We start from the raw sequence: 14,002 nt of genomic DNA on the forward strand, positions 1-14,002 counted from the left end.
CACTTTTACAGCAGTTTGCGTCTATGTAGTTCAGGTTACGACGTTGACGATGTCCGTCCTATTTGGCATAGTTATTTTTGGCAGTGGGGGTCATGAGGAATAAAAGTACCAAATGTAGAACGAAAAACAGTCACACCAGTGTTTCCTTGTTGGTATTACATCGAAGCTCTCATCCTGGGTATTAAGCTGTATCGTAAATATTTACAAATTCAATTCTACAGTTAAGGCGCTCCCCCCCCCCCCCCCTCTCTCTAAACATGGCCCACTCACTAGTAAAGAATGAAAGACAGACATATGCTTCCAGGAAAGCAGGCCGCACATACCACAAGACACGTGGCACTGGATGTTGCTTACTTTCTGACGGGATGTGCATTTAAGCATGTTACATTTCACCTTACGATATGCCTAGTATCTTAGCCGGCATATAATGATAGCATTCCACTCCGATTCCTTAGTCAGAAACGAGGACTTATTATTAACCTCTGCCAGCCACGTCAAGAACTGAGTGCATTGATATTATGTTCGCGACAAAACCTTGTGATTTCAGTTAACCTGTCTAGCTTATCCTTCGAATTAAGCAGCCCCAGCCTTCAGGTCCTAAGTTGAGTTTTTCAGTCGAACTCCCAATAAAATTCCTCTATTATTGTAAATCTTCTGGCCCGGACTATTGCTTCACCCAGGACCAGTAGCATCGACTGCCGCAGTGCCAGCAATACCCGAGTACAGAGGACAAGTAACAACGGAAGCTGCGCCACTGGCACTTCCCGTATGGAAGACAGCATCCGGTGAAGGTGCCGAGGCAAGACCTGAGTTGAAAGCACCACCGGGCCCCGTACGGTCAATACAACAATTTTCTTCCCCGACTGAGGCACTATCGGACACTGAACTTTCAATATCTCATGGGCCGCCACCACAGTACTCAGTCCCGCCACCTTGTGACTATCCTGAAGCACCCCGGACCTGGGCGCACGGAATCAAGCCTGGAATGGCACCTGGCATGCTTGAGCCAGCACCTCAAAGAATGAGTGGGATAATTCCAGGAATAATGCCCAGAATGATACCTGGAAGGATGCCTGGAATGATTCCTAGGAGGATGCCTACGTGGATGCGTGGTATGATGCCCCGAATGGTGCCTCGAATAAGGCCTGGAATTCTTCCTTCTATGATGCCAGCGCAGCCAATGATGGGTTTGATGCCTATGATTCAGGGCATGTCTGCTTTTCCTGGTATGATGACAGGTCAGTAGGCTTGAAATTCGTCGACAATTACGCAGCGCTTGGGTATTATGATTACGGAATTGCAGAGTATCATATCTGGAGTTTCATCCTTGCGGCTACATTTGCGGAGTTTCATCCTTGCGACTACAAAGCGCTCGTGTTGTGTCCTCCTACTCTTGGTCCTCGTTTTTCGCGCTACCTTCAAAATGAACCAGCTTCAACTCGCCCAACTTTCAACCTTACTACATTAAGAAACTTAGGTTTCGCAACAGCGCTCAAGGCTTGAAGATATCATCAGAAGTTTATTTTGTTTAAAGCGTTTTGAAAGAGCTAATTGCATGCTAAAATCTTGTAATTTCTACGCCAAGGCGAGTGACAGATTTAGAGCAGAAATCTGCGCAACGATTATTTCAGTCATTTCGGCCATTTCGGCCGGGGCACTTTTCTTTGGCCGTTACATAGATTGTAAAACCTGTTCATTAAGGTATATTTGAAACTTATCTGAAAGTGTCTTGAAACAAGATAACGACTATTATTTAGCGCTGAAGCTTCTCATGCAAATTATTCTGTTACGCAACGTTAACTTCAGGCTCATACCCTACATGCACCGAAACTTGGCTTCATGACGCGACGGCACGAAAATCTTCATTCTGCGGAATAGTTGGGGCTTCGGTGCTGGCGGCGTTGTGAGAGAAAGGTCATGGCTATGACACTGGCTATTGGCAGCTAGCACGTGACATGACCAGGCATTCACTTCTCAGTGCCCAATCATTCTCAGATCACTGATTGGAGGTCGTGTCCCTTCAGAAGTTGGCCGGCGATCAATGACAACTCCGGCAGCTCTTTTTAGGGTCTAATAAAAGAGGGGGAGGGGGGGGGCACCCTCAGGTACGTACGGTTTATTTCAAGTAGCGCTATATATAAAACCTTGTTGATACGCATGCATGCAAGTTTATTGAAAACCTGTTGATCAAGGTACAAATACATTCAGTATTGACACTTTGATTGCATGATGGCGTAGATTAACATTCGTTGACGAAAAGCATGAGCATTTATTTGTTTATTTGTCGCAGAATTCAGCATACTTTTTGTCGTTCTAAGTGCGGAAGACGTTTAGCTACGAATTAGGCACATTGACGGATATGCCGAGTCAGAACAGCTTCTTCCATGTTTCTGGATGCTTCGCCTTCTTACAAATTTGCTCTGTGGAGAAGGTATCGCGATAGCTAACTATTGTCACGTGATTGCGCTTCATGCTACTTTCCTCAGACCTGGCCTGCTCGTATGGGAACGCTATGGTTGGAGTTTTCAAGTAGTTTCCCTTGTGTACCTAAGGCGCTGCAAGCTGCCGCGTTCTCCTCTTGAAGTCGTGTCTCCGCAGGAGCGAGCCTGTCGTATGTTGGCTCGTCGTCTTAACTTTTTCTTTCTAATTCGTTTCCCTTGGGCAACTGAGTGCGGTAGAAAGGTCATCGCTGTGGGTGAGCGTTGCAGTTTTCAGTTTTCAATTTTACCTGTCAAACTGCCTCAGTTTGGGACAGCTCAGTTGGTTGAAAAACGTTTATAAAACCCCAGTTAAAATTTTAAACGCAGTTAACCAGCACATAGTATTATTTAGGTAACGCATCAACCACAAGGAGAAAGAAAAAAAAAAAATCTTCGAGGACACATAAGCTTTGCTTTTAAGAGTTGAATGCGGTTGCTTTATCGAGCCTTGTTGGCATCACCTTTTCATTGGTTTCCAATGCTGTTGAGCCTCACCTACCTTCTTAGGTAGGTGAACTAGTCGTCGAGCAGACGCCGACGCAAGTGCACCATCCGCACTCGCACAAAACAACTCATGCGAGCACCCCGCTCTAGTAGACGGCACCACATATATTGTATACACATTTAAGAAGTACGTTTGCTTCGCTTCTTTGCATGATAAGTTATAATGCCCGCGCGCCATCTTTTGCGATGGGACTATACTATCGTTGATTTTCCCAGCGAGAGCTGAATGCCAGTGCTACTGATTTTTGCTTTTCAACAACGACAAAGCTGACACCAGCTTTTCTGCACAATGGGGCACGAAATATGTTGCGTTTGATAGTTGTAACTATATAGGAGGTTTTGTCCCCGGTACATTGAAAGCAACAGTACGACAGCCAAAACGATAGCTCGGATGGCCGCAGCTACGTCGTGAAGATGCGTAGCTACGAGAAAACGAAGAGGAAGAAAAACGCTCATCACTCGCAGCTAATGCTTTCGCTCCACATGCAGTTCAGCAGCATTGAACTCTCCTTGTTTTTATTTCTCAGTCGACGTTTTGGCACGAGCCCTGTCCTTTTTTCAAGTCTGAAAAGCAGGGCTTCTGCCGAGACGTCGATTAAAAAATAAAACTTAAACAAGAAGCAGTATGATATATATAGTAAAGCGTTACGATAGACGCGACTGTTTGTTTTCACAGTTTATTTTGTCGTCAGTTTCGGGAATGGTATTCCCTTCGTCAGGACAACTTTTATAAAGTTTTCCTGACGAAGGGAATACCATTCCCGAAACTACCTGCAAAATAAACTGCGAAAATGTTATTCCCGAAACTGTCGACAAAATAAACTGTGAAAACGAACAGTCGCATCTGTCGTAACGCTCTACTTTATTGAGTAAGCTGGCCCATTGAAACCTACTATATATATATATATATATATATATATATATATATATATATATATATATATAGGGGAAATGAGGGTGCTCGTTATAATACATGAAGGAAAAAAAGCCAACAGTCGGCGAGGCCAAGGAAAGCGTTGGGGATGGTACTTTATGTCTTTTTTTTTTTTTATGTTTACTTGGATAATCACAGAAATTAGTAATGTAATCTGTTTAGGGGAAAGATAATTAGACACAAAGTAGAAGAAGAAACAACGTGCCGATGGTGGGATCCGAACCCACGACCTCCGAATAACGCGCCGCTATGGCTGAGGGTGGCGCTGGTGAACACTCTCAAGGTTCGTATACAGACAACATAAATACCCAAGAAAGTAGCAGGGGGGACAGCGGCCGATGTAGCTCAGTTGGAAGAGCACCGGACGCGTTATTCGGAGGTCGTGGGTTCGGATCCCACCATCGGCACGTTGTTTCTTCTTCTACTTTGTGTCTAATTATCTTTCCCCTAAACAGATTACATTACTAATTTCTGTGATTATCCAAGTAAACATTAAAAAAAAAAAAGACATAAAGTACCATCCCCAACGCTTTCCTTGGCCTCGCCGACTGTTGGCTTCTTTCCTTCATATATATATATATATATATATATATATATATATATATATATATATATATATATTGTTTCACGTGCATATATATTGGTATATCCATATGCTGTTATATGGCTATATAGCTATCCATAGCGGCGGATAGCTGGCGCTGGTGAACCCATTGAAGGTTCGGTGACAGGTGAGATTAATAACAAACAAAGTGGAAAGTTGGCCAGCCGTCGTTGTAGTTCAGTAGTTCAGTGGTAAGAGCACCGGACGCGATGTTGAGAGTTTTTGGGTTAAGCTGCCACCTCCGGTGCGTTTTTTCTATCTACTTTGATTTTTTTTAATCTTTCTTCCTAATATGATTACAGCACATATTCAGGAATATAGCAATATAAAAATTAAAACCAATTCATCCACGCTTTCCTAGCTGACTGTTATCTTCTTTGCTTGGTGTCTCATCACGAACCCCTTCCTTATACAATATTACCACTGGATGACCAAAAGTCTCATTCTCCTGCAGGTGCTTCGTATGTTAAGGGCTGTTTTAATACCTTTTTCTTTTACTTTATATTAAATTTGCTCCAGCAAATAATCGTATTAATGTCAAGGTGCCCATCAATCCGGCAGCCTTGCAATAGATGCGGGGATTAATATTCTGCTAAAATGCAGAAAAACAGGGGCACTTTTGGCACTTGGTCACTTTATGATGTGTAACAGAAGACCTGCCAACTGCGGGGACAAATTATTTAATTCCGTGCCTTGGCCATTACCTGCCTCTACACACAGGCATTTCACCCATGCCTCCACAGCCGCCAGTTGTGACGCCAGCTGTCGAGCCTGCTGCGGTGCCGTGCCATGTTTCGCCTGCAACAGTTGTCCCACCGGCCACGGTGTCCGATCCGCGCATCGTCGTTATGCCCATTAGCGGAGGCGGTGGCGGATCCCAGTCACCGGGACTCATCCCTTTCCCTTTACCGATGCCGATGCCTCTGCCGATGCCATCTTCTGGAGGCGGTGGGAGCCAGACCCCCGTTATTGTAACGGGCACATCGCCGCCTGCTCCTGCTCCTCCTCAGCATCCTTATCCTTACCCGCCACCCTGTACCCACCAGTGCCCTTCACCGCAACAGCAGTCACCTATTAACCCTTTGGCTGAGACTGCCGCTATTACGATGATGATGCAGCAGATGCGATTACTGCTCACACCCCGGGAGGCCAGGCGAAGTCGTCGCAGTGCTCCAGTGACTTTTGTCCACGTCACCTCGCCTCCTTCGTCGCCGGAAAGCAAACGAAGTGATGAGTTCGTTATTCCTGATGAGGGGAAGGGAACCAAGGGCATCGTGAAGACGGCTGGAAAGAGGAAGAAAAACGAAAACGTCGAAGATGGCAGCTCTGGCTCTCAAGTCTCGGTAGATGGTACCAAGGGCAAAAAGAAGGCAGTCGTAACTAAAGAAAAGAAGGAACAGAAAAAAGAGGATGACAAAAATGACAAGCGTGGGAGCGCTACAGGAACTCAAGGTGCAGAGTCCTTCGGTAAAGGCCCGAGCTCGAGCGCCCCGCCCCTGGACCTAAATTTCCAAAGGTATGCACAATTAGGGAGTAGGTTGTTAAGATTGCCTTGAAGCACCTCTGAGCGTAACTACACCATGCATCTCAGTAAAAAATAACCTGATGTATAGTTCTTTAGCCAAAAGAACCTGAGCGAAAACGTTTGCGGGTTGCGCGGCCTGGTCCACAATTTTTTTTTTCTCTGCGAAATAAAAGATCAGTGATTACAAAAGAGCGAACTTTGTAATCATTTGCTATGCGACCAAAGAGTCAATTTACAAGTTGTAAATTTTTTTAAGAATGCAATACAGCACGAAGATACCATTTACGTGCCTTTCTTTAACGGCATTAGAAAGGTAAATCTGGAAAGCTGCTGGCGCATATATCTTACCTAATTTAGACGTAAGGCACCACATAGTAGAATGACACCGAGAGAACCGGATTTGTTCTCTGTGGCGCACATCAGACTGCTGAAGCAGCGTTTATGTCGGTTGGAAGCTTTTATAATTCGTTAGCTTTCCATTGTGACGTAACAAACGCCGTTGAAGTTTAAGTAAATGCCACATTGGTGCAAGCATATTAGCTGGCTGTTTTTCAATATGGTCTGCAATTTTTTGCATTAACACTTTATTGTAGATGATAATATTCACATATTATATCTTTGGTATTTATTATTTGTCTTCAGTGAAACTAATATTAGACTAGACCACGCATCATTTAACTGACGTCAGTCGGCTATGTTTACATAGGCCTCTCCGCACTTTAAAATGGCAAACTTTAACTGGTTCACTTTATATAAACAGCATGAGTCTTCAATTTTTATCAATCCTACGCTGCAGAAATTATTAGGAAAGCTTGATATTTTAATGATGTGAGTGCGTGAACCTATACTACGTGCCACCGGTTCTCTTCAGCAATGCCAAAGAACGATGAGTGCAGAGGCGACGTTCCAACGCTGCGGAATGTAGTGCCCGCAAAAAAAAAAATAGCAATATGAGTATATTGGATAACATGTGCGCAAGTGCTCATTCATGAACAAGTTAATTCAAGTGAAGCCTATGCATATACTCTAGTTATGTAGTACGCTATTTCTCGAGTTTAGTTACCGCAACTCACGAGTACGATAAAATCGCCTCTCAAACATGGCGGTGTGCTTCGAGGCAGGACTCTTGCTCGAGAGTAAACACGTCGTCCTTACTCTATTTTTCAGTACATTCCTTAATCATAAACGGCGCATCGGGATTTCATTTCACCTTGTCTTAAATCTACAACCACCTATGAAAATAAAATTAATTTTGAGTTTCTATCATGATTCTTTCTCACGCCAGCAAAAAATATCCGGCTCCTTTAAAAAAAAAAATGGTTATCAGTTCGAAACACCAAATGTCGCCACTAGGCTGAAATTGTCACCACGACCATGTTTGCATATGCCTAACTAAAAGTATGCGTGTGGCGAAGCGTGTAAAGTTTACGCAGTATGCTACTTTAAACTTCCGAATGTTCTTTCGATGTTTGGTATGTAGGCAGCGTGTATTTATACTATTTTACTGCCGTATGGGCGTACGCCGCAAGCAAACGACTTACAGATGATGAGACGCGGAGGAACACGCTATTTCCACTCTCATGATTGGCCGAAGAGGTATACCCTACAGCTTCAATAGTAACTGAAGTTATGGAATGGCGTATAAGGACCTTTCACGAAGTCTGGATAGTCCGCATGTTGTGGTCGCGGTCAACAGACAACGCAGCGGAGCAAGGCTGCAGGGAATTGAACGCGAGTCCCTTGTTTTCGAGCAAGCACGATGTTACACGCGCGCCGCCATTACGTGCGTCCAAGATGTCGCCAGATTCCTTGTTGACGCTGTGCCCGGTATCTCGGGCGAGCTATGAAGAAAAGGCAAAGCAGTGCGCGGCGTGAACCGTTCACGCTACGCGCCGATAACTGTACTATCGGCACGGACTTGTGGCCGCGCGTCGACATTAACAAATTTCTAGTTCTGAGGACTACAGTTTGGTACTTGCCCGGATTGACTTCGATCTCGCATCTGTTGCTTCGAGCGAGCCATTCGCCTCAGGCTCCTTCAAAAGCGTGCCTTCTCACACTCATGAAGGTGTATCCTTAGAATCCTGAACAAAGCGCTGTCGAACTGTTCGATCGCGCTGGCATCGTCTGCGCACATTTACATTACTATGTGAACGCTTCTGTGCTCCAGTACTATGCTGCGTTGTCTGTTTCCAACAGTGACAACATGGCAGATTACCCAGCATTCATCGCTTCATGCAAGTTCCCTAATCTTACACACTTCACGCAGGCTTGCCTTAAACGGCTGCATCAGACATTCTTGCAGCACAGGACGAGAAATTATCTTCGTTTATTTTTCCAGCTACGATGCAATCGGAACTGCATTGTTAGCGTTGAGCATGTTCTTAAAATGTTTAATCAAGTGGGCACATTATAAACACTGAATGAATTTCACCCATCATATGTTTATTACTAAACCGTGGTTAAAGTATGCTGCGCGCAGTCTCTTCTAGCCTCTTCGCTAAAGCCTTTGTGAATATGTAATGTGAATTGGGACAAGCTGTTCAACAGCTGCGCGATCGAAACTCACAGAAACACCACCCTTCTATTCAGCTCCTCTTGGGGATGACAGTGTTGCTGGGGATGATGACAGCGTTAAGGACTGTTCACTGGGTAGCGTTGTGAGACGCAGTAAAGAATAGCACCAAATAGAGAGACATAGAGCAAAAAACAATGAACAACGTTCTGAAAAGTGAAGTATATAATCATCCAGAGGTTAACTGAAGCTAGGAAGTCGAAAACGAGGCTCGAAAATCTGCTCTTTAGACTTCAGCCTAAATTCACAGCTTCTGATTTCCACACGTATCCCACTTCGAGCGAAAAGCTCCGATCACACACATCCGATACAATGAAAGCCACGTCAAATATAACAGATCCACGTTTTCTTTTCGGAGGTCCTTAGACAACCCCGAGAGACGCTGCGAGGTTCAGTGCTCTCTAAAACTCGCACTTGTGATCATAAAAGCAGAGTGAACATTTCCAAAAACCGCCCCGCCATGTTAAGATGTCCGGCTACACTGCCGAAGTACCCGCGTTCGAACCCGGCCGCCGGCGGCTGCGTTTCGGTGGAGGCGAAATGGAGTGGCGTCCCGTGTGCTTCAGATGTCAGTGCACATTAAAAAACGGATTTATTTATAGGAAGGGAAAGGCGCAGTATCTGTCACACTTGTAGCTGTGGACACCTGAACCGCGCCTAAGGGAATGGAGGAAGGTGGGAGTGAAAGTGGAAAGAGAGAAAGAGGAGCCGTAGTGGAGGGCTACGGAGTAATTTCGACCACCTGGGGATCTTTAACGTGCGCTGACATCGCACAGCACACGGATGCCTCTTCGTCTGTGTACTGTGCGATGTCAGCGCACGTTAAAGATCAAGAACCCTAGGTGGTCGAAGTTTCTTGAGTCCTCCACTACCAACGTTTCTAGAACCAGCTTGTCCACTACGGCGGCTCTCATAGCCTCAGTCACTTTAGGACTTTAAGCCCTGCAAACAACCAAACCAAACTTCAAAATAACAGGTTGTATGCAGATTATTGTGCGCTCGTGTGCTCTTTTTGTTGCTCCTTGCACCGCCATTAACGTTTAGTGTGAGTACACTTTATCTCACAAGTAGCTCTCAGCAGTGTGGACACTAGAGATTTCTTCTTCACTGATTTATACCTGAGCGCGGCAAATAGTAGTTACGTAACCTGAGCAACGTTAAAATGTTGTAGCAGCTGTACACTGTCGTTAAACAATTATTGCAGCGGTTTGGAAATGTTGCTTTATTGTCTCCTTAAAAACGTTAGGCGAGCATTTCTTTAATTTTTTTTTTTTTTTACATTGGAAAAGAAAGTCCGCACGAACATAGCACTACGGGAGGAACGCCAAAATGGCGTTCGCCCAGTCAGCTGATTCCTTTGCTTGCAGTGACTGCAAATTGATTTTTCGTTGCCAGCGATCTAGGCATAGAGGAAGGCTTTTATACATCGCAAGTCGTTGTGATTGGCTCAGATCCACGCCGTTTCTGCGTGCACTGTAGCCTATTTGTGAGATGGGGTCAACGTTATTATAGATTAGGTCTAAACGTTGGATGGAGTATACAACGGTATGCTTGCGCCCATACCTGCTTCATCTTTGCTTTCATAAGATGAAAAGCAAGCGCTGAAATGGCGCTTCAAGAAAATGAATGCACTGTGGTTCAGCGACGAGCAGATTGAAAGATTTTAACGGCAATTTGCAGTGTGTAATTTAAAAAACCGCAGGGGAATATATGAATATATATCTTCCAAGCAACTAGCAAACATTGCGAATTGGTCACAAATGTGCTGACTTTCTATTATTGCAACGCGTATTGAATCTATGCTCACTGTAAGTCTTCTCGTAGGCCTCCTTGGGCTCTCCTGAAGAATATAAGTACCTCATGCCATTTGCCACTGACGTCACATGGCTCGCTCTAGAAACAATTGGCTATTTTCTTTCTATTAATTATTGTTCGCAGTTCATCGCCTCTTGGGCAGCACATAACGTCAGGTGAGGAGGAGACGACGATCACACAGCCGCGCTACCTTGGCTACTGCTGCTATGCTCTCTTCGTCGCCGTATTGGTATTCTTCGTAATTCTTGCTGTGGTGCCGACCATTCTGACGGGCTTTAAAAGTATGTAACTTTGCGTTTTCTCTTCACCTATTGTTACCTCTCAGTTATAACTACACAGATAGTGAAAGGCAACTTTCACTTTGTATAGAATATAAGTGACATATTAAGTGAAAATGCGCGTGTCCCTGCACGGCCGCCGAGTAAGGCTATAGGCGCCATGAAGCGAGCCAAGGCCGAGAACAGATCCGACGTGAGGCAGGATCTCCCTTTATCGAGAGGGAGGCGACAGCGATGCCTACAAGTTAGCGTCTTGTGCAGAGGGACACAAAGCGGTGCCAAAAGAGAGCCCTCACCGTTGGCTTGTGCAACGTGCCGCCCCAAGTAAAGCGAAATGTATATATGCAAAATTCGAAACTTGTTGAGAACATTTATCGAGAAAAAGCCAGAAAAAGTAAAGAAAAATAAGTTGGCTTATATTTCAGCAGTGGGACGTGAAACGAGAAGAAAACGTCACATTAATATGCACCCTCCCTGGTACAACATTCTCCGAAATCACTTCGCACCGTCGGAAGACGACATGTAGTGAAGTTCGCTATGTAAAATTTGAATAGCGTCCAGTAAATATACACTGTTCCTGCACAGTACAGTTCATATCGGGAAGCTACATCTCTGAAAGAGACATGTCGGTGTCATTTTTGGCTGTTGAAAGCCATGTTGCGGTGTATGCGCGCCTAGTGTTCGCGTTACCTCAGGCGGTATCCCCAATTACTGATCATCAAAACCAAAATCCTCTGCAAAACCCAAAACCTTCCACTAACAACTAAATGAGATGAAAATATTATCGAGAAGATTTGCGAACCACAATTTCATTTATTCTACAAAAAAAAAAAAAAAAACCATACCGCCTAACAGCGGTGCATTGCGATTATTGGTGTTTTTTCATAGAAAGCATCTTAAAAGCGATTAACGTGTCCTCGGATCGCATCAGAAACTCGTATTCAGCAATGTTGAATACAATAAGTTCATCTTTTATCATCTTTTCTTTTTTTGTGTGTCCAGAGTTCATCAGTGCGTCTTACCGTTTCAGTAGCGTAGTGGGAGTCCATAATTTAAGTAACCACCCCAAGTTTTCTCCTCCTTTCTGTCCCGTCCCTTTCTACAAAAAGGGAAAAGCAAAATATCAAACGCAATGCTGCGGCAATAAGCTAGTTGCAACATGCATAGCTGCACGCTATTGTACAAATTATTTTTTCTTAATTACGTATTTCACCTTGTTAAGAAACATAAAATACCTTTATGAAATACTGTGCATGTGCAGGAGTGGAACGAGGCAGCCTCCGCCCTGGCTTTCGCTGTGCGACTAGCGGCTTGGTTGATGTCGTCTTTGTCGTATTACGTTAATCGGCATGCGCAAGGCTTTGACAGCTGCCGCCACTCGCAGTCGTAATTGAACTCGCATCCGCCGCTGGTGTTTTTGTAGAATAGGCCTGGCTGCGGGAAAACTATTCTTCTTTGAGTCATAAGCTGGAATAGGGCGGCCCTAGAGTAGCAGCCGCTTGTAACTCATGGCCAAGAAACGAATGTTTATCTTCCTCCTCCAGAAGCAAGAGAATATCTTGTGACACTTCCATCTACGCATGTTTTTTTTTTTTTTTTAATTCTTTGCTTTTTTGTTCACTCGCGAACTGAACTTTCCTTGGGGTAATAAAAAAAAAATGTATACCCCTGTGACTTGGGCGTAATACTTGGTCATTGAGTAAACGCGCAGCTAACTCAATGTAGCTCAGAAGTTGTCACTTGGTCACTTTCAAGCATTATTGAGAAGCCTAATCAAGCTCGGCTCAATCACGATTCTTCAAGCGCGTTAAGGATTTCAAGCAATATCGAAAGCCGGCGTTTACACTCTCGTCCTTATTTAACGATATAAAAAACAAGTTAATACCTGAAAAGCATAAATTTTAATTATTATATTAACTAAAATTCATATTAAGTTGCTCTTAGTGCTTCGTACCTCTCGTGCAAAGACCTGTCTGTAAATAATCTTCAGGCGATAATACACTGTAAATGAGAACATAGACGACGTCTTCACGTTCGCCGGCGATGCCCTAGCACTATGTAGCTGATGCTGAGACCGCTTCTTTTCCCGCGAATGGCAAGGTAATCGAAGTGTTGACTAATTTAAGCCTCCTGCCAGCTCTTTTATAATGAAATCACACGCCTTTATTGCACAGCACTGGCGGTCATCAACATGCTGAGGATTTGCGCACATTTGGTGTCACTTTGTGCAGATGAGGGCAACTTCTCGGTGAGCACTGAAGATTCCCGTGCATGAACTGATGCTAATTAGATAATCATCGAAACCCTCCATCCAGGAAAACTTCAATTAGGATCAAAAGACCTGCCCCGCCGCTGTGGTACAGTGGCAAGATTCCCGATTACTGTGCCGGAGTTCCCGGGTTCTCTCCCGACCGCCGGCGGCTGCGTTTCGATGGAGGCGAAACAGAGAGGCGTTCTGCTGTGCGATGTCAGTCCTAATTTTTATCGGTATTAGGCCGTCATTGTACCCGCCACCGCTTAGGTGGTGGACGACGGTTGTTACGGTGCGCGTCTCTCTTTCCCTCTTTTTTTTTTCTTTCTTCTCTCTTCTGTCCGCACGAAGCAGTGGAGGAGGCGAAACGAAGAGGCGTCCGTGTGCTGTGCGATGTCAGCGCACGTTAAAGATCCCCAGGTGGTCGAAATTACTCCTTAGCCCTCCACTACGGCTCCTCTTTCTCTCTTTCCACTTTCACTCCCATCTTCCTCCCTTCCCTTACGGCGCGGTTGCGGTGTTCACAGAAAACAAGTGAGATAGTTACCACGCCTTTCCCTTCCTATAAATAAATGAAGAGGCGTCCGTGTGCTGTGCGATGTCAGCGCACGTTAAAGATCCCCAGGTGGTCGAAATTACTCCGTAGCCCTCCACTACGGCTCCTCTTTCTGTCTTTCCACTTTCACTCCCACCTTCCTCCCTTCCCTTACGGCGCGGTTCAGGTGTCCACAGAAAACAAGTGAGACAGTTACCGCGCCTTTCCTTTCCTATAAATCAATCAATCAATACAGGTGGCTCAGCTACGCAGCCAGTAGCAGGCCCGTGCATTTCCTTTTCCTTCTTCCTACAGCCACAACAACAGTGCACTGTGTCAGCGCACGTTAAAGATCTCCAGGTGGTCGAAATTACTCCGCACCCCTCCACTACGGCTCCCTTTTCTCTCTTTCCACTTTCACTCCTACCTCCATCCCTTTCTTTACGGCGCGGTTCAGGTGTCCACAGAGCAAGTGTGACAGATACTGCGCCTTTCCTTTCC

The sequence above is a fragment of the Amblyomma maculatum genome, chromosome 1, assembly GCF_055883805.1.
Source record: "Amblyomma maculatum isolate TAMU_Amacu chromosome 1, ASM5588380v1, whole genome shotgun sequence".
In the NCBI taxonomy this organism is placed as follows: Eukaryota; Metazoa; Arthropoda; class Arachnida; order Ixodida; family Ixodidae; genus Amblyomma; species Amblyomma maculatum.